Here is a 26,117-nt window from a genome sequence, read left to right as displayed (position 1 = left end):
GAATACCAGTCTTGCCTGTCTACTGCATTCTCTAGATTTTTTATGCTGATAGGTCAGGATACTTACACAACTGAGGGGTGTTAGCCGTTTTAAACTTATCTTCCCATTAGCTAAGGAGGTCCTTCTTGTATCATTTCTGGTCACTTTACTGGTGATGACAGTTCTCTCCAGTGCGTGGGATGTCAGCTGCACTGAAGACAGTCTTAGCTAAACTGTTCCAAGCCTCAGTCTTATACTGAGACCCAGTATAGTCTCCCTGCAGCAGCCTATGGCTGCAGTGCTTCAGGAGGAGTGCACAAAAAAAATGGAAACCTCAAAATCCCACCTTTGTGCTTTACATTTAGCACCATCATCTCACTCAACAGCCATGTCTGCAGAAGTCTAGCAGCAACTGAACTGGTGCCAAATTCCAATCTCACATTTGACAGCCAGTACACAAACATGCACAACCATTCCAGCTGCATTTGCATGATGGAAAGCAGAGAAATATATTACCAAACAGAGAGGAAGGTATTTTCACAAGCAACAATAAAGGCGTGAAACACGGCAGTGAGATTTGCCATGTGTGATGCTCAACCTATTCACACTTTTTCAAATGGTCAACACTAATATGCTTAATGGCTTGGCTTGTAAGCATAAGTCTTTGAGGGATCAACTTGGATGACATGGGACATACTGTTTTGGGAATTATACATTATAAAAAGTTACTAAAGCAACTGAAAAAATTGAAGAAAGTTATTAAAATAAAAAAAAAAAAAAAATACTTCAAACTAAGAAAGAAACCATCATGCAATCCAACTGGTATTTAACACTTTTGTTACTTTATTAGTGGACAGAACTTCTTCAGAATATGAAAGTTACTAAGTAGAAATCATATATAAAGGCTGCAATGTAAGAAAAACCAGCCCCCATGCAAGGATGACTTAGTCACTAACAAGTACATGTTGATGTGGTAAACCAATTAAAAGAGTTAGGGTAAACACACTAGTTGTGTTGTATTAGGTATGAATCAAATATATGGAATAAATAATGCATAATCTTCAAGCCTTTCAACCATGTTCATTATAGATATATTGCATTCAGTAGGAAAGGAAATATATTTCTGATAGGCCTGCATGTGTATGATTTTAAGACATCCTGTGAACTGCATTCTCATAGAAGAGACAGTATTACTGTTTGTAAATATATATTAGATGACAGACTTTCATGAACTGAGTAATACAGACTGGGGTATGATACATACGTTCACAACACATACTGTCCTGACCACAGAGTTGGGCTACATGTGAAGTCAAGATGATTTATACTAAAGTATTCTGCCCATCATAAATATGCAGGTGCATTGTAATTAATTATCATAATTGTCATGCCTAAACAATTACAAACACACAATTACCTGGGTGTCATAAGCAAGTGATTAATTAGATACGCTCTCCAAAGCCAAACTTCATGCCACACAAGTATGAAGTGACAAACTTCATAACAGCTATGCAGATGGGAACTGAAAGTTCGACTGCTGAATCCTACACTAAGGCACTGGATGAGCACATCCACTCATGCATGAATCGTGCCATCCCAAATAGAACCAAGATGCACTCTTCCAAAAAAAGGAAGCCAATCTGGTGGTCCCCTGCCATAAACAAACTTTACAACAAAAGAAGAAACTGTTGCAGAAAAGAGGAAAATCCCGGGATGCAAAAAACTCCCTTACCAGCCTCAGTACGAAGCTAAGATCCCTCATAAATTCCTCCAAAGCTAGATACGAAAATAAAATTGTCAAAGATTCCAAATACAATCACAAGGCATTCTACAAATATGTCAAGAATCTAAATGGCAATGCTAAGATCTGGTCTGAGCTACAACAGAATGGCATTAAATATACTGATCTCAAGGATATTGCCAATATCCGGGCAGATCAATTCAGTGCCAACTTCACCCCCCCCTCACCCCCTAAATGGCCCATCTCAATACCGGAAGACTGCCAAATTCCAGTAATAACTGCCACACAAGTAATAAAATGCACTCTCCAAAGCTAAGAATACAGCATCCATGGGACCAGATGACATCCCAGGCTGTATTACATGAACTACAAAATGAATTGGCACCTCACCTAAGTGTCATGTTTAATCATAGCCTCATCTCAGCCTTCGTGCCTACTGAGTGGCACACAGCTACAGTTATCCCACTCCACAAGGGGGAATCCACCTTGGAACCCGGGAACTACTGCCCCATCAGTCTGACAAGCCTGATCTGCAAAGCCATGGAATGTATTATTATAGAACTTGTAAACAAAGACATTGGCAACCTTCAAACATTGGACCCCACCCAGTTTGGGTTAGTGAAGGGCCGATCTTGTCTCCTGAACCTGATTGACTTCTTCAAATCAGTCTCCAGAGCTGTGGACGATGGTAAAATGGTCCACGTAGCCTATCTGGACCTCACCTAGGCCTTTGACACCTTCCCCCACTCTGGAATCATACATAGACTTACTAAGCTGGGCATTAATCCCTACATCACTCGATGGGTTACCAGCTGGCTTACTGACAGAACCCACACTGTAAAAGTAGCAGACTCCAAATACAGCTCCAAACAAGTGATAAGTGAAGTACCTCAGGGTTCAGTTCTGGGACCACTCTTGTTTGGCATCTACTTCTTTGAAGTACAGGTCAACACTAAGGGACTCTGGCTAACAAAGTTTGCAGATGACTGCAAACTGGGAGCCATTATTGAATCTCCAAATTATGTGAACACTCTACAAAAGGGACTTACAGATACAGATGGTTGGTGCCAGAGCCATGGGCTCAAGCTCAATGCCAAGAAATGTATAGTTATCCCCTTTGGGAAAAAACATGTACCCATGAATTACCACATAGGTAGCAGTACACTAAACACCGAAAGTGTGATAAGAGACTTAGGGACACAGGTGGACAGTGGTCTCACCTTTGATAACCACATTGTCACAACAGTCAGGAAATCCTTCTATGTGGTACACCTTATCACTAAGGGATTTTAATCCAGAAAAAAGGAGGTCATTGTCCCACTGTACTCATCCCTCATTAGACCCATTATAGAATACAATGCCCCATTTGGTATGTACCTCTCAAGACATCTGCAACAACTAGAAAGGCCGCAGAACTACCTCACTAAAAGAATCACAGGCCTAAAGCAGATGCCCTACGCTGACTGCTTTAAAAAACTCCAGCTATACTCTGTCACATATCGTCTACTCAGAGGCAATCTCTGCTTAACATACAAGACCATGTAAAACCCTGAGCTGCTGGACATGCTACACTAAAAGAAATCCCAATCCCTCAGAACTACACATTCCAGGGATCTAAACCTTGTCATCACAATAAACAAAACATGCTGGAGGGATAAGTTCCTGACCCAGAGACTCCCCAGACTCTGGAATAAACTGCCCATACATGTCAAGCAGAGCACCTCTTTGGCCCTTTTCAAAAGGAACCTTGACAATTGGATGGGAGAAAGGAAATTCACCCCAGGGATCACATCAGTCACCCTGCTAGACAGGGATCCAGGGAAGTAAATAGTGTGGGAAGAAATAGCCAGGGAATTGTTATGTTAGGCTTGTATAGGCCCTAGTACTAACCTATAAACCTATTACTGAATATTTCTTGCAATCAATAAACTTATGATAGCCATTTGTATGTAGTGTTAACTTCCTAGTCAAAGTATTGTTAGAAACTGTATTCTGACACCTTAGGTGAAAATAAGTATTACCTGGATTTGAACCCTGGATCACATATGTTCTGTTTTTGAAGTCAGTGCACATATACCTTGTGCCACAGTTACATTTGCCAAGCAACTGGATGCTCTCCATTTAGTACTCTTCAGAGTGCTGACACCCCCACATTGCTACTAAGCCTGCTTGCACTACAGACGTCTGCCCAAATAAAATGTTTCACTTTTTTCCTTAGGCAGGTAAGCTTTTTTGCAAGCTGTTCAGCAGGGAGCAAGTGCAGAAGGCAAGAAACAGAAACTAAAACCACAAGAAGTTGTGATAAAGTAACTCATAAATCAGGAGTAATAATTTCCACATTCCCATTACAAATGGATGGATCTGAAACCTAGAGCAACTCTGTTATGGATCCAAAGTCACTGCATTTACAGCTTGTCATAATTCTGTTATGGGTCCAAAGTCAATGCATTTATAGCTTGTGCCACAGAGAGAGGTATATATTATGGGCACATCACTCACTCATTACAAAAACTGTGCAGCAGTGATAGGAGTTTTTGCCCTAATAAAGAATATGGACATTTAATTTTTCACTTTTTCCTTCACATGTGAGCCGTTTGCACTTTGTTAAGCAGCATACAAATTACAATGGCAAATAAAAACGTAACAATTTATATGCTACACCAGAAAACACAAGGACTAACATAACTTTTCTTTCCATTTGTCAACAAAAGTTAAAAGCTACATTTTCACATGAACTACTAACATTACAAGCAGTATGTTGCTTCAAGATGGATACAAACCCTGCGTAATGATGTGAGGTATTGCCATCTGTGCCAGGGGGAATAGGGCAGTGCATGTGTAACATATGCCAGCATAGTTAGCTGGTGTTTTATAAATAACTTTGTGTCACTTAACTATCACACTGACTTGTACAGATCCTCATGTTAAAAATATAGCAACAGTGTTATTATACCAGATTAAATGTTTATGTTTAACAAAGAATTCTGAAAGAGAATAGTAGAGGTTTTTGAAACTGTTCTATAATTTTCAAATACTGCAACAGATCTTAGCAAAGCTCTGAGTGTATATTGTACCAGAATCAGGTGATCAAATGTGATGACATTATATAATCATCACTGAGAAGATGGATCTCACACAGCAGCATGTTTTGTTTTGTTTTTGGAACCTAATATAAAAATCTATGACAGTTATGACAGTTATCACAGTTTGGTTGAGTTCAGTTCAGTTAGTTGGAAGCTCATCACCTTGCCTTGTGGAAGTAAGCATCTCAACATCCTATGTTGCCTTGCTGTATTAATTAACTTACCTAGGCAACAGTTATTCTCTAGATAGTCAGGAAATACAGTGAGAGTAATTAAGTAGCATTTTATTGCATCTGTTTGAATCTGTCAACTGTGTTATTTTTTTATTTCTCCTGTGATTGAAACTCTGATGTTTATTGTACTTTGATATTTAGTATTCTCATGTTTTCTATTTTATTATTTATTACTAAATATTTTATGCCTTTCATTGTGGCTGGTCGTTTACAGAATATTTTTAATGTCTTGAGAATACCTGTGCTTATTTTAGTGTTGCCTTGACCACTCCAAAAAGCCTGGCTGCTTTGTTTACATTATACTATTTATGTTAGTATTGATTTTACTCAGTATAATTGGATACCTTTGTAAGAGCCTGACAGTGGTTGATTGGTGGCAGCAAGATTACCTTATAGTCTGGGATGGAGGGGTACAGCTAGTAAATCTGCATCAGCCTTCTCCAGGAGTGTGTGTTTGTGTGTGTGTGTGTGTGTGTGTGTGTGTGTGTGTGTGTGTGTGTGTGTGTATGAAAATCAAATACCCAGGTGTGGGTATGTCAGCTACTTGGAAATGGGACACAGTGCTCCAAAGTGAGCCTTGTTTGGGATCTGGAGAGACAGAGAATCCAGTCTCAGTGGAGTGTGTTCCCTGTGTGCTCTTGGGGGTAAATGTGTTTGATGCAGAGAGGTGCATTTGAAAATACTGTGTAGATTCATTCCTGCTTTTAGTGACTGTCTCTCACTGGTATCATTGGTGAGGATTGAGACTCCTTGATTACTGGCCCAGAATAAAGAGAGGCCATCACACCAGGCATCTTCTTTCCTGTTTTATTAAACTAATTTCATTTATAAAATTTGCTACAGTGTTACTTAGGTGACATGTAAAGAGCACTGTTGCAAAGTGCTACTGTGCCAGTCTACCATGCACTAATGATAGCATTCAAAATTAAGTTCCTAAATTTTTAATTTTCCTCATTTTTTCTCATTAAGGAGAGAAAGAACACTGCAGTGCACATTAACTTTACTCATATTAAAAATGGTTATGCTTCTTAATACTCAAGAAGTACAGCCAACATCAACTGTACCTAATTTATACATGAACACTAAAAGTGCTGCAACTACAACTCAACATAATAGATAGTGACCAGCAAATACTTTGCTTACAGCTAAAACACAGCAAAGAAAAGAACTTGAATACTGGACAAAGTGGTCACCCATTTTAACGTTTCTAACTAGCTAAATATACAGTTGTACTTCTATTATGTGAAAAAGAATTCCACAGCCTGATTTGCTAAAGTACTAACCTACTATCTTTCTTCTTAACAATGAAATTAAGAAAAAAAAAAACAGTAACAGCTGGTTTAGGGTGGAGAATGCTGTAGACATAAAGAAAACTAAAAATACCTAATGCTGGCCACGAAAACTAGGATATTTAGTATCCAATTAAAAGTTAATTAAGTTCAGATCAGTTACTAAATAACCACTGGAACGAGACTCAAGGTGGTAATAAACACAAACTTAATAAATAAATAAACACATAAACAAAAGAAAACACCAAAAACCATCGACAACAGGCTGAACTCTCAGAATACTTTATTGCATTAAAGTTTATTCAGTGATTTTATTTATATTCTATTATATGCTTATTTAAAATCCAATTATCCAATAAGCTTCTCCATTTAATTAATAACACAATAAACTTTAAAGTACGTTCAACATTTAAAATGTCAGAAACATTAAAAACTATACATAAAAACTGCATATAAAAATGTCCATACATAAACTCATTTTAATTACTAATGGCAAGTCTTTATTCTTTCAAAAAACATTTTATGTTAAAAGTCTCATTAAGACTGGGTGGTGTATCTGCATTTAGTCTTACTTGCCATTCTGTTTCCTCTCTTCCCTATAGTATTTTTATAGTCACCCAACCTTTTATCAAAGCTAACACTTTGTAAGACTGAAAATAAAAACTTTTTGTATTTGTTACAGTTAGCAGTATGCTTATACAAAGCATTCCTATTGTCCTTCTTTTTAATATCATAAATGTGTTCTCTAATTCTTTTGCCCAGACTTCGACTAGTCATGACAATATAAAAAGATGGGCATCCAGAGCAAGTTAAATAAGGCCATTGGACCCATTAAACATACCAGGTACTTTTATAGTGTGATAACTAAATAAATAAATAAATGATCCTTCATTAATAAATCTACAAATCAAACATTTATTACATTTAAACATTCCTATCTTTCTTTCTGTGTGAGTTAAAAACACTTCAGTATTATCATGTTTTAAAAGCTTCTTAAGAGTATTTTCTTTGTTATATACAAAAAAAAAGTTTACTACCAAATAATCTAACCAAATCACTATTCTCCTCTATAATTTTCCAATTATTTATAATTATGTTTTGAATGCCTGTACTATCTATGGTCATAATACTACTACACCTGGGCATATTATCCTTGAATTGTTTAACAGAGGTTCATTCAACTGTATTCTTATTTGTCTTAAAACCATATTTTAATATAGGAGCTAATGCACTAGTTTTTTTTAAAGTAATTTCTTGACCAATTTTATCTAATACCTTGGGGTCATATCCCCTCTCTATAAACAATACTTTAATAAACTTCATTTCTTCTTCAAAATTCAGATCGGTGCTAATCATCCTGGGGGCCTTTATAAACTGGCCTCTACGAATATTATTTTTTAATAAACATTGGATGATTACAAAAAAAGTGTAACAATTAAAATATTTTTTTACAATTAATATTGGTAAAAAAAATCTTGCTTAACCACATTCCATTTTAACTGAATATCCAAAAAACTCACTATCCTTCTATTTACCCCTTAAGTGAATTTAAAAAAATGTTGAACTTGCATTTAACTTTCCAATAAATACATCTAGGCCTATAACTTCCTCTGTAAACATAAAAATAAATCATCAACACATATTTTGTAGAAAATTATACCAAGACCATTGATAGCATCAGGTAGCAGCTCCTTTTCTCACCATCCTAAAATTAAATTTGCAGAGGCGGATTCTACCCTGAAGCCCATGGTCACTCCTCTTTTTTTGTTTATAATATTTATTGTTAAATAAAAAAATATATTCTTTAATAGGATTTATAACAAAATACAATACAAATTAATATTATTCTTTTCAAAACTAGTATATTTGTTTAAGAAAAAACTCATCTGGAGATATAGAGATGAATAATGATATCACATCTACTGTAACAAAATATCTACCTTCACCATAATTATAATCACATGGTTAAAATAATCTTAGTTGATCTGAAAAATGCCAAGAATCCCTAATACAGGATTCTAACTTTTGTACTAGGTAATTAAAAATTGAATAGAAAAACAAGGAAATGGCTTCCATACTACTTTTAAGAGCAGATACAATTGGTCTAAAAGGGGGGGGGGGGGTTAGTGGCATGTTTGTGAACTTTAGGTATACCAAACATATACCTATTTTAGGATATTCAACATACAAAAATGTATACAGTTCATAATCTATTTCACCATTCATAAAATGTTCATACAAACAAGTATGTATATAATGAAAGAACCTTTGTATTTCACATATATTGACTTTCATATGTTCATCTAAATTACTTAACCTTTTTTCCACAGCTTTATTATAAGTATATACGTTCATTATGACCAACCCTCCCCCTTATCAGCCTTCATGAACCTTAACTGTTTATTATTTATCACTTCATACAAAGCTTTCCTTTCTTGCACATTTAAGTTATAAAAAGATCTCTGATTTTTACTACTCAAAATGTGTCTAATATCCTTTTCACATGGCATTTTAAAAGTTTTTAAAGTATGGTGAAGTGTAGGATTAAAAACAGATGGTCTCACAAATTTATCATAATTTATATCACACAGAATATATTTTAGGTTTAATTTTCTAATATAAAATTTTGGTTCCAGGAGTGTTTTAGCACAATTTGCTGTATGCCTAGGTTTCATTTTCAGTCAATTGTTTGTCAGACAAATTATATATTTTAGTCTCAACACTCATGTCTGGGTTCAACGTTTTATGATTCTGCTTCATCCTCTCCTCTGGTTAGACATTACTTTCTCTGCTGACAATTTACATTCATTTCTCTTTCACAAGAACTATCAGCTGTCTTATTGTCCATGTTCCTCAAGGAATATGAAGAAAAGTGAAAAGATTTGCCTGAAGACACACTAACTCCTGCAGATCCCACTTTAATGGAATCCAACTGATAAATTGCAGGCACCATAGTGGTGATGATCATACCTCTCAAGTGTACCTCATTATGAGGAACATACCTCATTTGGGGTCTTAAAAAGTTCAAGTTCCACATTGAAAGGGTCTGTCACACATTCAGTGTTAGAAATGTTTTAACTGCTATCCATGGTAAATAGAAATTAATAATTTTAATTTGTTAAAAGATTTTTTTATAAGTAAAAACCTGCATTCTTAAATAATCCTAGGAGCTTCCTAGATGAAGCTGTTAGTATGCCATTAGTAAGTGTACCGCATTTTGCCCATTTGTTCCACATTATGATAACTAGTTTTCCTCATTTTAGAGATGGGAGGTTGAGAACTATGGTGATGATATCATTGTTAGTTTTGTTGGTCTCAGTTCTTAAAGGGCTACTCTCAGAATTGTTGAATTTGGATTTCTTTGAGGAATTAATAAAAGTTTGAGGAATATCACTTTTATTCACATTAGCTGGAACAATGTATACAATTTTGGCATCATAAATGTCCATATTACGTAGAAGTTTCATTTGTTTTCTTGCTATGACAATTTTTTCATACCAGTCTACAGAGGTGAATATATTATTATATTCATTCTGAAGACTAGGCTGTTCAGTAAGCAATTTTTAGTTTTTTATTAACCATTTCTACAGAACTATTTAATTTGGCTAATAATAAACTATTGCTCTGTATTAATTACCCAAGAAAATCCAGTCCATCCTTGTTGAAAAACTGTATTAACTCCTGAAAGAATAGATCATCAGAAGTTGCGCCTTAAAAAACAAAGTCCATTCACTACTATGCTGATACTGATACAATATTCAAAATATTTATTTTCCAACAAGACTGCTCAAAATTTTTAAGCAATTTGTCAAAGTCCAAGGACAAAGTTCTAAAGTTATTTCTAAGACAGTCCCAATCTTTTGTTTGTGACTCATTTTAAAAGGGACATGAGTGAAAGTTAAAAAGACTGGTAACTCTTTTAAAAAGTGTATTGAACACCAGTAAACGTTTTACCTTCTGGAGTATCACCCAGAACAATAGTTTCATCAGTGTCCAAAGAATCAATTGAGTGATCTCTCTTTTTTCTTATCAGGATAGATGGAAACTGTACTACTCATGTTTAAAATAGCCTTCAGATTCTTATTCATCTCACCAGTAAGAAAAAACAAGTCATGCAATGTTCTTGCATGACTGTGTCAGAAGGATGGTAAGGTTGAGTAGTTTATCCTCACAGACTACGGCCATCAGAATTCCACTAGTCACAACTAAACCAAATAACAACTGGAACTAGAGTCAAGGTGGCAATAAACACAAACTATATAATCCAAACAAAACTACCACAAAGCATCAACAGGCTGAACTCTCAGAATACTTTAGTATGTTAAAGTGAATTCAACACTTTCAACTAAAACAATAGACTTCCTCAGAAAAACACTAACCCATTTAACAAATTCCATGATATACTTATTTAAAATCTAATTAGCCAATAAGTTTCCCTATTTAACCAGTTAGCTTATTGTGTCAACTAACATTGTTATATAAAATACCATAAATATTTAAAATACAAAATCAAGCAATTTATAAATAACCTCCAACAGGTAAATAACACATTATCTTCACATCTTGAATTACACTCACATTTTTAATTTGGAGCATGAAAAAACTGCAGCATTGATGTCCCTCAACTTTACAGTCTACTAAATTTTATTTTTCTTTTCTAATGAATTTGATATACCCACTTCACCATTTCCAAAATTCTTCATTAATGTAATGTTGTAAATAAAATGCCACATAAATGAGTATCTTCATCCCAGAATAACTGATATCCTGAGCCTAAAAAACTTTCCTTAAAGTTTTCATTCTACTTTCTATACAGATTGGAACTTAATAATATACAAAATAAGTTGTCATTCACAACCTTCTCATTTTTGCATTAATGTAAATTAATACATTCAGGTATACCTTCTGGTTAAAATATTATTTCCAAATAATTTGACATTGCATTTGAAATATGATTTAATGATTTCCTTATGTTGAATTCAAATAAGTACTCAGTACTCAGAGTTTTTGAGATGAACTGATCTGCTGTCTTAAAAAATGCCTATTATATGCTATTTTACCTTTACATCCAAATCTCCATTATTTCTAAATAATCCTTCTAAGATATGTTATGATTGTTAATTCTGATATTGTTCTTCACACATTTCCAAATATATATGAGTCCATATGTGTGTAACATTGTTTTGGCCAACATATTAATTTCCAAGTTTTAAATTTGTCTGCCATTTTTCAGCCTTACTTGATTTAACAGTTATTTCTGCTGGAAGTTTTATGACATTTTTCCAGTTTGATATCATTTCTGTATTGTCATTTCTTTTATCACTTGCTCTCCAGTAATAATATATTTTCCACTCTATTAAACTTTTCTGGAAAAGATGTTGGCATATAATTAAGGGCTTTATTCTAAGTCCACCAAAGTTAATTATCTAATCAATGTAAAGAATAGGTATCCCTTTCAATTATTTGCTTTACATATTCAATATTCCATTTAATTGATCCCTGCATCACAGAAGATATGTCTTACATATTTAATATCGTGTATCATATCTATCATCTTATTTTCAATCTGGAAGTATTTTCTTTCTTTCATTTTTTCTTTCTTACTTTCTTCAGCTCATGCATTCACTTTTTTTTACATCTGTGCTTTTCTCTTCAGTCTTCATATTTCTTTCTGTCATCAGCAAAAGTCATTGCTGACACTATTTTTAGAACATTTCACTTTTGATTAAACATTTATATATCTACATGTGTATGTGTTTATAAAGAATAGCCAGGATGCTAATGCATATCCCTGCCTCACTCCTTTTGTAATAGGTATTCAATATTCTTATACATGTTAAATTTTGTAAAATATAATTGTCATATTATCCTTATTAAATGCATCCAACATCCCTTCTTAGTCATGATTTGCCACAATTTAATTCTGATATTGTTAAAATGAGATTCTAAGACCAAGAATACTAAAAAGTAATAATATAGTATATTTTTCAGTTATGTGTTGCAATATATGGCATGTCTGTGAATCTCATGTCTAGCATAAACAAATCAAAGTTGAGAAATTTCAATTCTTCTACTTTTTAAGTATTCACTTAGATTACTTGAAGAAGACAGTCTACAATAATTTCAAAGTGAGGCAACCAAACCTTCTGTACTGGCTTTAGTAATACTAACCTGCCTTCTTAGATATGGCTACACATTCACATTAATGATACTGACATTTTTCTTCTATACTACACAATTTTCCATTATGTAAGTACTCACAAAGGTATTGGTGGATCCATGACTTTCTTTCATGACACTGTGCAGTACACATTCTTCCCCATTTGCCTTTTACTCTCGATGTACTGCAATATGTGTTCATGAAGTCGAATACATCCTACACAGTCACAGTAGCCTGCATTAGCTGTACTTCTGACCCATCATTTGCAGAGCTTATTCACCTTTATATTGCTGTTTATACTGTGTGAGGTAAAAAATAGGCTGTAATGTATAATCACTAGGCCCACTGAAGTGTATATCTTTATGGTCTGATTAAGATTTATAGTCTAGCTCAGTCTACAACTTTCTGTACAATAACTGATAAAATAACAAAACGGAAGGCACCCTGGACCAAGTCTTATCCTCCAGTGCTAGCACAGTTACTAGTATTGGTTTTATGCTTAGTTCCTTCAATAATCACCTCACCAACTACCTCTAATAATTATGTGATTAAAATGTGTAAGACAACTTGCATAATCTTCTTAACTAAAAAAAGAGGTTTAATGAAATAATTTTTGTAGCTTTTTTCATACTTCTATACTGGATGCAAACCATTTATTAAGCCAAGAGTTAGCTAAATAGTACTTTTAATGTGACATTTAATTTATACCTAACAATCTGGTTCCTCTTAGAAGGATGAGCACAAAACTAAAAGTTCTACCTTCAAGTAAAGCAGATGTCTTTGACTGCATGTCTTAACATAATAAACTTTAGAAGTAGTATCACAAGTGCAGACAGTAGGATAATTTCGTAATTTGACATGATAATGGAATCAGAGAAATTCAACAAGGAAAACCAAAAATATTGCTTTCTGTCAAACAATATCATCCAACAAAAGGCTTTGGTCAACAGTGTGTTTCATTGACATATTTTTAATTAATCACTTTTGGTCGACTAAAGAGATGGTCAACAGTTGTGCAAGATCACACAATTCTCAGGGTTTGGGAATATCCACCTTCCCTGATTTTGTGTGATCAATTGTTTATGTTTTGCCCATGCCAAGGCTTTTTCTCATTGCACATGTAGTAGTGAATCAACATTTGCATTTTTGACATACTGTAGTGTCTGTTTGAGAGATCACCATAGGTAAATGTCAATGACAGCTAATATAATCATCGAACAATATATACTGCCAAAGCATTTTGGAAAAATGTTTCTCAGCTGCTGATCACTGGAATTCACAACACAGCACAGCTTAATTTTTTTAATATATATATATATATATATATATATATATATATATATATATATATGTATGTGTCTACTTCAAATCAGTGAAAGGTGACATCATCGAAACCCAATTCATTGAGACTAGTTTGTCAAACATGTACATAATCAAATTGTCACAACATCGAATCCTGGAACATCAGACACACTCTCTGGATATATCTAACTAAGCTGCCAACTAAAAATGATACAATAAACGAACTAAAACTTTCCAATCATGTAGATAAATGAAGACCTCACGCTAAACCACACACAGAACATCCACTACTAAATCTTCCCATAACTCTACATGTTCTTAAAGAAACATAACTACAAGAAATAATTAAAACAGTACACTAACTGAATAACATCATTTATGGAGGGGCAACCCCCCCCATGTGGGGGCTCTGTCCCCTATACCCCCCCAAAATTAAATATATCAACTCCAAAATACCACTACTGTAAAGAAAATGGCATACCTACAGCTACATTAATAGTGCTGTAACTAATCACAAGTCAATAACCTCATTTTGAAGTTACAGGATTGGATGTGAGAATTCAATTATGTGCATATTCAGCAAACTCATCTTGATAAATTGAGTTTTGATGATGTCAGCTTTCTCTGATTTGAAGTAGACTCATGTGTATGTGTGTGTGTCTATATCTATATATCAATACACAAAGCATATATTTTAAATATATATTTTATATATATATATATATATATATATATATATATATATATACACAAAAAAACACACATATGGATCCCTATCAGATGACCGAGTTTTCAGAAACTCAAAACTCATATGGTTGGGACCATATAATTGAGTTTCCGAAAACTTGAAGATTTGAATGGAGATCGCAATACAGTGCAGAACCAAAATGTATCCTTCTCACTGTAGTGCAATCTCAGAGTTGGTATATATAATTTGCAGGGGGTGTGGGGGCATAGATTTTTTGTGGGGGTTTTTGGATGTGCAAGTTTTCAGAATTATAGATAGATAGATAAAAATACATATACATATATCATATTTTTGAGCAATGGATTTCATAAATGATTATGCACTTAACAAGATTTAATAATTCATGACTTTTTAAGCATATGCAATTCATGTAAAAACTATTTCCAGGCTGAAATAAATTCAGTAGAATGTAACTGCAATTTTTGTATTAGATTAATATATACTGAATATTAAGCTAAATAACACAAATTATATGTATTCGTGTCAATATTAAAAAAAAAAAACACCATTAAAGAGGGTGCCAGTGACTGGATTGAAGATATGACAATTACAAAGGAAAGTCAGGAAGACAGTAGCAATTTAAATACAGGAAAGTTGGATACTGAATGTCAGGTTAACTCTCTTGAGGACATTAGCATAAAAACATATACTAGCTATGGAATAACATTAAAAGGAAGGGGGTTAATGTTACATTTCTGAAAGATACAGAATTTGATAAATAGCATAAATAAGAAATGAAAGAGAGCACTAACACATAGTATAGCAAAGAAAAAATTAAGAGTGGTAAAAAAGGCAACATTTGTAGTGAGGGCATTTTGTTATCAAATGCTGACTTCAATTTAAGTCATGAGGAAAGTACTCTTGTAACACACAAAGATAACATATAGAAAGGCATAATATCAAGCATGAATAAAGGAATAATGGACTCAATTGAATCCATTGTAAATAAAGGAATCAATAGTTTCATTTGAAAGGGTGGTACAGACATTAATCAGATTACTTTATGATCATTACATGAATTTGTTGTAATAAGTAATAAACTTTTAGAAACTAGGGAAAATTATAAAATCAGTTCACAAGAAAATAACTAAATTCAGGCACATCATTTTCCTGAAGTCATACTTTAACAGGATGAAAAATACTCAGGCAGGAGAAATATATAATGCCAATTCTGTAGATCCCGTAAAGATGATTCAATCAACATCACATTTTGTGCAATTAGATGAGGATTTATCTTCCTCATGACAAAGGAATAGTAAAGTGAACAGAAAAGTGTGGAAGAGAAAGCTTCTCTTAGATTTTACAGATAATGGCAAAAAAGTTAAAAGAATGGCTTCAAAAATAATCAGTAATTCAGATAATAACAAAAAGTTGAATTAGGAAATTCTGGGGAAGAAGGGTCTGATGTGATTATATATCATGGCCCTACTCAAAAGAATAAAATGAGTATATGTGATTCCCACTTTAGACATCAGATGAAACCAAAAATATTACTAAATAATTAAAAATTACAGTGAGTGCATTAAGTGGTGTTAAATTGCATGAATTAGTTATAATGTGTGAGAAGCTTATATTGAATAAGATCATATAAATACATGTATAGTGATGACTGGATCAAATGATTTATCTAAAACCCCTTTAGAATATATGAAAGACATTAGTAAACTTCAAATAACATGTGTGGAAATAATGTAAAATATCTTTTTGTGAAATTCCACCCTATTCGGCATTTCTGGACTATGAGGATTCAAATGCAAAAATTGTAATACTTGGCTAAGGAGGCAAGGTTGTTTAAAAGGTTTTAATGTATTAACATTGTGAAAAGATTCAGCTTACTGTATATGTTCATAGGAGGTTACTAGGCTAATGGCCCTACAGCACTTACAAGCCTAGTCATATTTATCCCAAGTTGATCCAACTGTTGGTGGTTAGGTGAGCAGAGGTCACAGAGATAAGGGTCTATGTTAGTTAATACTGACTTCCTTTGTCCTAGAAGGACATAGGCATTAACCCAAGAGTTAATTTGCGGTCACCTATCCATTGATCTAGGTCATGTTTGAAGAGGATTAGGGATGGGATCTGTTTCACATGAATTATTCCAAAGAAGTGGCAGTTTCTGGGAGATATATCTATCTCTCCATTATGACTTGTTCATGTCAGAAGCTAGTTTAAGATCCCTGGAGCAAGTGACCCTCCTGAAGTTTGATTTACAAATGTGAAGCATTTCCATCAGGACTGGGTCAGACACTGCCCATAAGTCATGCACAGATCACCCCTTAGCAACCTGTAGAAGACAGAATATGGTGACAGGGCTTTCAGTCTTTCCACATAATATTTGTTTTGTGTACCCTGTAATTTCTTGGTGAGAAACCTCTGTGGTTTCTCCAATTGTCACAGGTGTCTTGTGAGGTACATTAAAAGGGAGCATTGTACTCAATTATTGGTCTGATGAGGGCCAAGTATAATGGAGTTATAACTTTCTTAGATCTAGATGGGATGCCTATGTTGTAAGTAATTGCTATGTTAAATTATGTTGTAAGCAATTGCTATGTTAAATTGTTAATCGCTATGTAATCCAGTGTAACTACTGTCTGTTTATTTTACTGTGGAGCTTTTCTCCCCTGGCCTCCGCTGAAAATGGACCTACGTCCAGTCGGACACTCCCTGTCAACAAATTTAAATAAATAAATAAATAAAAATGCCTTTATTTATAAGATGTGCCTCACAGAAGAATGTTCTTATTACTGTGGATATATGGTGGTCAACATTCAGATTGTTATCAACCTGAGTACTCAGATCATGTGCTACTGGGTCTACACTTAGTGAGTGGTGTCTATAATGTAATTAGCAGAGATGTCAGCTTTCCCAGTGAGAATAATAATGCATTTTTTGCTTTTAATTTTAATCCATGGCTTTGGTACCAATCAATCATCTGCATTAACCCTGTCTGCAGTATATTAACATCACTGGGGGACTCAGTGTGTTTTCCCAGTTTTGCAATTGTCAGCAAATATGGTCAACCACAAGCCGTCCAAGTTTGCCTGGACTTCTGAGAAATAAATTCTGAAGGGTAAGGGGCCCAGCACAGAATCCTGTGGTACGCCACTGGTGGCTGATCTTTTGCTAAATGTAAACTCACCCACTTTGACAGTATGTGTCCTGTCTGTGAGACAGTTGGCTACCCATCTGGTAACATAGGGGTTAATTCCCAAATGGGTAAGTTTCTCTATAATGTCTGATTGGGGGACTGTGTCAAATGTCTTGGCTAGGTCGAGATAGATGATATGCACTGTCTTTCCTTGTCCAAGTCCTTGGTGACTTTCTCAAAGAAGTCAACCATGTTTAGCAGGCATGATCTACCTTTAACACATCTGTATTGGGTTGGGTCCAGAGTTTAGAGATTACTATCTCCTTGTTAACAAGGTCCATATTGATTCTTTCCATAGCCTTGCAGATGAGGCTACTAAAGCATATGGGCCTATAATTCCCAGGGATGGTTGATGGCCCCCCTTTGTGCAGAGGGATTACTGTTATTATCCTCCATTCTGCTGGAACATAGCCAGTTCTCAGGCTGTGGTTAAACACAGATCCAAGTGGATCTGCTAGGTCATGTTTTAAGTTGATTAAAAAACAACCTGGGATGTTGTCTGGTCCTACTGATACCATGTTTCTGGCCTTGGAGATTGCAGAGATGGCCTGCTCTCTTCAGATAATAGGCTAAGGAATGGTGGCAGATATATCTTGGGAGATGACTGGAGGGGACAGGGAGGTTAAGTTTTCTCCATATCTGTTAGCTAGCTGGTTACCTCCAGTTGAGTATGGGTGGTGCCATTCACATTCAGTTCAGTGCAAAGCTGGGTATTCCCTTTTAGATTTTGGATGTAGTTAAAGAATGTCTTGTGATTATCCTTAGCTAGGAATGCTATTTTTGCTTCATAGTTAGCTTTGGAGGACTTAACCAGATCTCTAATTTGTTTATTTAAGCTAGATTTATTATTTATTTATTATTTTATTTTACATTTGTTGACCGGGAATGTCTGACTGAGCTAATAATAGCCCTTTTTCAGCAGATGCCCGGGGAGAAAAGCTCCACAAATAGACATTAACATTGAAAATAACATTAAATAGCAGAAAGTATTACACTAAGAATATAAAAGCAAGAAGAAGAAAAAAAATGAATTACAATACAAGTCAATATATATGACATAGGGATTTCTTACTCTGTTGAGCCACTCCCTCTTGTTCTTGGAGATTGATTTCTTTCTGCTGTTGTATAGCCTGTTTATGCTAGGGATCCAAAAGGGTGGCTTGTTTTTTCGGCAAGAGCTGGCCTTAATTTGGGCAAGTACAGCCAATTCTATACAACTGTTTAAGTAGTTATACCACTCAATGGTTTACACCTCTGCATAAGTGTCCATGTTATCTGCATTCAATAGGGCTTTGAAACTTCTTATACCATCACCTAGTACGAGGTAATTTGTCTTAGAAAAATTCTTAAGCATTCTTTAGCTTGATGGGGTATCTGGTCTTATAATCACATCAAACAAGACTGATTTATTGTCCAATCTTACCAGGGAGGATATCAAATAGAGGTGCAATGCTCTCCCATGCTAGTGAGTCCTATATCCAGGACAAATGAGCTCTTGTGGGCGTGCCGACTAGCTGGTCCTGTGCATTTGCATTGACAAAGTACAAGAACCTCTGAGCCAGTATGTTTGTGGTTGTGTATGTTTCCTAGTCGATGGTCAAATACTTAAAATCACCCATGAGTAAGGTGTTAGGCTGTATAACAATTGACTCCAATAAGTACAGGTATGTGGTATGCTTTTCCTGTTTCATGGTTGGAGACCTATAGATAGCTATGATCTGGTAGGGGGCTTTGCCTATAGTTAATTGAATAGCTCAAGACAGTCAACCTGTTTGACCAGTCTTGTGCTGTATTTATCCTTAATGAAGATGAATACACCTCCTCCTTTGGTTTTTGTATGCTCAGTTTATGGTCTGAATGTATGGAAGGCATTGTAGCCCTGCATGACCAGGGTGCTTTCCATGCCTTTGAACCATGTCTCAGTAACTGCACAGATGTCAGCATCTTCCAAAGTAAGTAGTGCTTCCAGAGAGTGCAGCTTCTTGATTAGACTCCTAACATTAAGCAGCAGTACCTTGAGTTTACCTAGAGAGGATTTTGTTATTTTGGGAAGTTGGTTATTTTGACACTGCCTAAAAAGGCACAATGGCAGTGGCTAATGACTTTACCAGTATCTGAAAGTCTAGAGGAGACAGGGGGGGACCATCTCTGGCAAAGCAGAATGGCCTGCTGACCATGTCTTCCCAGGCTGACAGATATTGGATTTTGTTGTAGTGACACCAGAAGCTAAACCAATTGTTAAAGTCAATCATTTCTGTTTGTATTGTGGCATCATCCTTGGAGAAGGTACAATGCTGCTTAACACTAGACTTATTGCTGACTGTCATGCATAATCTGAGCACTTAGTCATGGTTCTCTTCATATAATTCAGTGAGGTACATCTCAAGTCATTCAACCCCACATGGACTATGACAGAATCATACTGGTACTTGTGGCTGAGTGACTTAACTGCTCTAGTAACGACGGATACAGGCAACTGACAGGCAGCTAAATATAACTTGCTCCTTATTCAGCCTTGTGAGGGGAACATCCATGTGTCTCACAATCAAGTCACCTATGACTAGGGACATGTTTGATGAAGACATGCTATATATAGTAATAAAAGGAATAATCTTCTGACTCAACTGTTCATAAGGAATATAAGCATTATTTTTATATCTGGAAAGATAATAGACTAGAAACGATTAACAACAGAGATAGCATCAGTTGGTATAATGCAAATGAACAGCAGTGTGAGAAGGAAAAATACAGATCTTGATGTGATTATAGAACAGCATCAATTAAAATAATTGCTATCTTAGAAGGATGAGATTGCACTGGCCTGTTATTCCTGGATTTAAATAAGTATAAAGTTGTTAGTTAAAATACAAAGGGGATGGGGTTAATGTTACTCATTCATACAATTATGAATAGTTTTGTGGATAGCAAAAATGAAGAAAATTAAATCTCGAGTATTCTATTAAAAATGTTACCATATGGGGAAAAATTTATATTTAAAGAGTATGCAAAACTGAATACTATTTTAATGGTGCACATTACTTTTATCTAGTCATTAAAGACATTCTTAGATGAGAAGTTGACTAATTTTGGGTGACATCAATTAATTGGGTATTAATTGGAAAACTGAATTATATAAGACACAAATTGAATCTACTTTCATAGATAAAATGTATGAACAAAATATTTCACAACTGGTGGTGGAAGCCACTAGAGGCACACTATTCTAGATCTAATACTGCTTAATAAATATGATTTAATCTCAGAAGTTGTGTCAGCACCTTTAAGAAATTGGTTAACAATCATTGTTTACCTGTCAGGAGAATTTGTTTTTTGAAATGGAGAAATTAAATGAAAGTGAACTTTTGCGTGAATTGATGTGTGTGGACTAGATAGGAAAAAAAATTAAAACTTAGGGGAGGAGGGTGGAGAGTCTGACCCAAAAATAGTTGTGCAGCATCTTTAGATAAAACAAGTAAGGTGAAAAAAAAGTTGAACAGTCTAATAAACTTTGGTGAATTACACATTTAATAAGATTACTTAAGAAAGAAAGGTGATGTCATAAAAAATTATACAACACATAGTAGAATACATAATAACATGTTTAATATTATAATCAAAAGACTGAAAGGGAGACTGAGCATTAAAACAGGCATATGAGGAGTATTTTTAATTAAGAACACTAATAATAAAAATAATCAAAAATTCTTCAAGTACATCAATGCTAAGAAATCAGATTGTGTTGAGGACGTTATCTCACATAATAAGGTAAGATAAGTCACTGATAAACTTACCGCAGAGTTATTTAATGACTAGTTTGCAGGTTTTTCCTTCTAAAAGCACTTAAAATCAATTCAGCAGGTTTCTATTGATTCTGATATATATAATGTCCTTATATCTGTTTAGATAATGTAAATAATGCTTTATTTAAAGTTAAAGGAAACTGATCAATGGGACCTAATCTTATTCCATGTATGCTAGTGAAAGAAATGTCCAACCACCTGGTATTACCTCTATTACACATTTTGAATAGTTTGCCTTTCATGGTATGGTCCTGAATGACTGGAATAAATCATACATTATTCCCATTTTTAAGGTGTATGTGGGGGGGTGATAGGCATGAATTATCAACTTACATATCAATAAGTATGACTTCAATCATTGGTAAAAGTTTTGAGAAATGCTTAGCACAGCATTTAATCAGATAATTTAAATATGGCATATAAATGGATGACAGGCAGTTTGCATTTACAAAGGCAGAGCATCAATATGTCAGTCCAAATTTTTTGACAGATAAAATAAAGACTTATTTAGTAATTTACCTGGATGTCTTTAAGGCCTTAGACGCCTTACAACACAATCAACTAATTGAAGGTTTACAATGATTAAATGTAAATACATATGTTTTGAACTGGACAATAATATGGTTAACAGAATGGGAGCAATGTAATCAATTTAAAGGTTAAACTTCTAGTTGGTTACCTATTAATAAGGGGGACCTATAAGGGTCTGTTCTGGGGCCCTGTATATTTTAACGTGGTGTTTGCTGGCTTGCCTGTATCCAACTAAACTTGGGTCTGCAAATGTTATGATTAGAAAGTTCAGTTCCAATCAGAATAATTAAGGATGTTAATGATGTAAATAAAATCCATTTCAAGGTAAACAGAATAGGTCTCCAGTTTAATTATAAAAAATATAAGATTTTAAAGTTTGGACAACACAGAGAATTGAAGTTAAAAATGCGTGGTCAAGAACTTGAAGTGATAAAACAGACTAAGGATCTTGGAAGAATCATCGGTAATAATCTATCTTTTAGGTTACATAAACAAGACATTATGGTTAGAGCCACAAAGAAAATTGGATTAATCTTTGGATAGTGGATTTGAGGGACCCAAAGGTTTTACAGGCACTATTGATAACATTAATAAGATGAATTACCGGATATAATTTAACCTTCTGCACTGTATTCATGGCAGATATTGTGACTTTCAAATCAATATAAAGGAAATATTTTAAAATAATTACATTTATAAAATAATTGAAGCATGATGGAAGATTAAAACATCTAAATTTTTACAGCATAATTTATAGTTAACAGCAGGTAAATTGTGCCTAGCATTCATGGTATTTAGAGAAGAAATATTAAGGGAAGATCTATAACTTTCATTAAAAAATCAACCTGTAGGAATAAAAAGAGGAATTTTGCTCAGAAGAAAAATTAACAGCATTAAAAAAGACATCCCTGGGCATTCAATAAACTCCATTCAGGCTTATTGAGAAGCCTACATAGAGTTTACTTGTTTGCATACTGAACAGCTACTATAATTACATATGCATACCGCACACTGGGTTTAAATGTAAACAGGCACAGTTTCATGTACAGCAACAGTGATGCTGGCCAGGATACCATGTAAAACAACAAGAACACCTGCAAACATATATACCTGTTTACTTATAGGCAAACTAGGTCTACAGTATAGTAAATAAAACAATGTATACAGTTCCAACACATTACATGAAAGTGTATACAGTGCAGAGTAGTTTGAAAACCTGTGTCAGGCATACTGAGTTAAAGTTGTGTAAATGATCAGTAAGGGTGCATAAACTGCAATTATATATAGTCAGAGGAAGTGTGAATATTAAAAGGGACACCTAGATGAATTGTATGAATGAACACAGGGGAAGAGGATAGGTGAAACATGGTAATGTACATCAGAAGAGGGGATGTCAATGAAGACAGTTGTAGCATGAACAGTAATCAGATATTGACATGATACAGTATGTACTGCACAGTGATTGTATATTATATGACTGTCACACATAGTGACTTATCAGTGGAGTGGATACTTTGTGATATAAGCATCCACATATGAACAGTGGACAGGACTTATGTCAGAGATGGCATATACAATAGGGATTATCTGTACATTGTGAAGCTGTGCAAAATGAGTTGCCTGAAAATGAATGCATTGTCAGCGTAGGTTTCAGCTAAGTGGGACACACAGTAACAGACCCATGGACAACAGTAGACTGAAGCATGCACAATCAGGGACAATAGAAGAATAATGCCACCAGTAATCCCATTTATTTCACATAACATATGTGTTTGTGAGTGATCATAGATGGTTCTGCAAGAACACATTGTACAACTATTATGAGTTGTCAGCAGTCTCTGAGGAGACTCAAGCATACCTCCCTCAAAATGGGTTCAGAGGGACACTGTTACTGCTGTATTCGAAATAACGCGCGATCCTGGCTAGTTGACAGGTGTGCATATCACTTGGTCTACTCATAGGGGTGTGTGTTGTCCATATTATAATTATCTTGTCTATTGCGTTCATAATGGAATAATCCCCACATGAGTTTCCTTCATGTACTGTGTCATCATTCCATCATGTGTGTTTATACTGTATGCATTATACCAATACCACATTTGGATTCAATGATTGCCCACAATTTGCAGTCCTCCATAAAGCTGGTTGGAGAAAGGATGTGTAAGTCAGTTCTGATGTGTGACATTTAAATAATGGACTGGAAAGTGCCTACCACAGAGCCCTAAAATACAGACCTGGTCACTGGACTCTAGACAGAGGTGACTTCACTCTGAAACATATTTCTCTGTTATGTATGTGTTTCAGTTGTCTACCCACTTGGTGCCATATGTGTTTATGGCCACTTGTGACAGCTTCTCTATAATACCTGACTGCTGATTTGTGTCAAGTCCCTTGGCCAGGTCAAGTTACAGATGTACTTGAAAATGTCATCTTATCAGAATGTCAAGTTTCACAAGATCGAAACCACAATGTCACATAAGCATAACACTGAAAACCCATTACAGCGACTTACACAATGTTGAAAAACACATACTAAAACATCATAAATTCACAACATAGAAAATTACAACATCAAAAGAAGTGCAGTACAGCCAAATACTTTAAAAGTGAATGCACCACTTTAAGAGGCTGTACATAGTACCACAAACATGGCAGACAGTACACACCAGAATCCCAGAGTGTTTCAAAACGAGGAGAGGAGTCGCAATCATGTACTCTAACTGCCTGTCACCCCTATATCTTTTCCCATATCTGACTTTCTCCCAGCTGAGATAATTTTAGCTGACTTTAAACTTAGCCACCATAAAAAACTTGCCATTGCATCAATTTATATCCCTCCTTGAAATAATGTCCCCATTTTAGAACATTTTCTATCCTAGACATCTAAAACTATCCCTTATGAAATCATCATACTAGGAGATGTCAATATTGACTGGCTGCAGATCAATAAAGAATCACCTTCTAACTCTCTCAACCTGTATGGATTCACACAGTTTATCTCTTCTCCTACCCACCTTCATAAATTTTCTTCTACTGGTTCACTTATTGATTGGATACAAGTATCTCACCCTCACCATTACCATAATCCAACCACTCTACCAGACACATTAGGTGACCACCTACCTAGTTCACAGAAACTCTGAACACCTGCATAAAGCACAACAATATAAGGTGACCCATGATCTATCTATTCTCCTGACTCACTAAATCACCTCCTCTCTACTATAAACTGGTCCTTTCTCTCTAATCTCACTCTCAATGAAGCAGTCCTACACTTCAACAACTCCTTTTTATCCATCAACTCCCTTGCCCCCACTAGGAAAACTCGCATCAAATTCAGATATGCCCCACGGGTAACTAAAACTACCCTTGCACTCATGAAGACCAGAGATAAAGCTTGGAAAACTTGGAAAGGTAATAATACCTCTTCCAACCTTATCTCTTACAGGGAACTTAGAAACAAAGCTAAGAAACAAATCAATCTTGGTAAAAAGAACTATTACCAATCCTCACTTAACAATCCCAACTGTAATCCTAAAAAGTTTCTGGAACTCTATCAATAAACCTCTCCCACCTAGTACTGCTACCCCACCCACACCTTATTCTGACAAGACTCCTCTGGAAATAGCAACCCTCCTTAATAAGTTCTTCATTGAAACCATTGAAAACTTAACTGTAACTAACTTCTCCACCCGTACCTCTTTCAATCCATCTACATCTTCATCCACCTCTGATTCACTTCTCTCACCCTAACTTTCATTATCACTATCACCTGTTCCCACCTCTTATATGAAGTTGCTCTTAACTAAACTAAAACCTGGTTCACCCTCAGCTGATAACCTTCCTCCATTATTCCTTAAGCATGCAACTACATTTCTAGATTACCCCATATCTATCCTGATTAATAGATCCATAAAAGAAGGCAAAGTCCCTGAAATTTGGAAGAAATTTTTGTAGTACCTCTTCATAAAGGAGGAAACTACACTGAGCCAACCAATTTCATACCACTTGCCATGCTGTCTCCTCTCTCCAAAATACTGGAAAAGTGTATCCATAAGCAAGTACTTAATCATCTGCTACAAGAAAACCTACTCACACCAACT

The sequence above is a fragment of the Protopterus annectens genome, chromosome 14.part0 (genome assembly GCF_019279795.1).
Source record: "Protopterus annectens isolate FY-2018-M chromosome 14.part0, PAN1.0, whole genome shotgun sequence".
NCBI lineage: Eukaryota > Metazoa > Chordata > Ceratodontiformes > Protopteridae > Protopterus > Protopterus annectens.
The sequence above is the reverse complement of the archived record's forward strand: the minus strand, read 5'-3'. Positions refer to the sequence as shown.